Source organism: Sinocyclocheilus grahami, unplaced genomic scaffold (assembly GCF_001515645.1).
Source record: "Sinocyclocheilus grahami isolate Dianchi unplaced genomic scaffold, SAMN03320097.WGS_v1.1 scaffold10089.1, whole genome shotgun sequence".
Taxonomy (NCBI): Eukaryota; Metazoa; Chordata; class Actinopteri; order Cypriniformes; family Cyprinidae; genus Sinocyclocheilus; species Sinocyclocheilus grahami.
The window spans coordinates 1,542-1,926 of NW_015513031.1; positions in this window are offsets into that span (position 1 = coordinate 1,542).

Genomic DNA, 385 nt, shown 5'->3' on the forward strand with positions numbered 1-385 from the left:
ATTGGCCCTGTTCATTTACACCGTAAAGGCCCGTTCACACCAAAACGGTCATGTTCTGTTTGTTGTAAGCCTGCGTTGCAGTTATATAGTCTGCCGCTTTAAATGTTTGAGTGATTCCAAAGATATCGTTCCTCTTCATCGTTAAATGTTATAGCTGTTCTGTGGCTTCCCTATTCTCATGGAGTTTCATTATTAAAAGTACAGTTATCCATACAGTTGTCGAAAATGTATCCTTAACGTGGAACATTTCATTTGAATTAGATTTAATTTCACATTTAGTATGTATGGCTACTCTTGAGTATATTAACATTTATATACTAAATGTTTAATACATAATGGTGTGAATCTTGTTTCCTACTAAATTAGTTGCTCTCAATTTAATGAA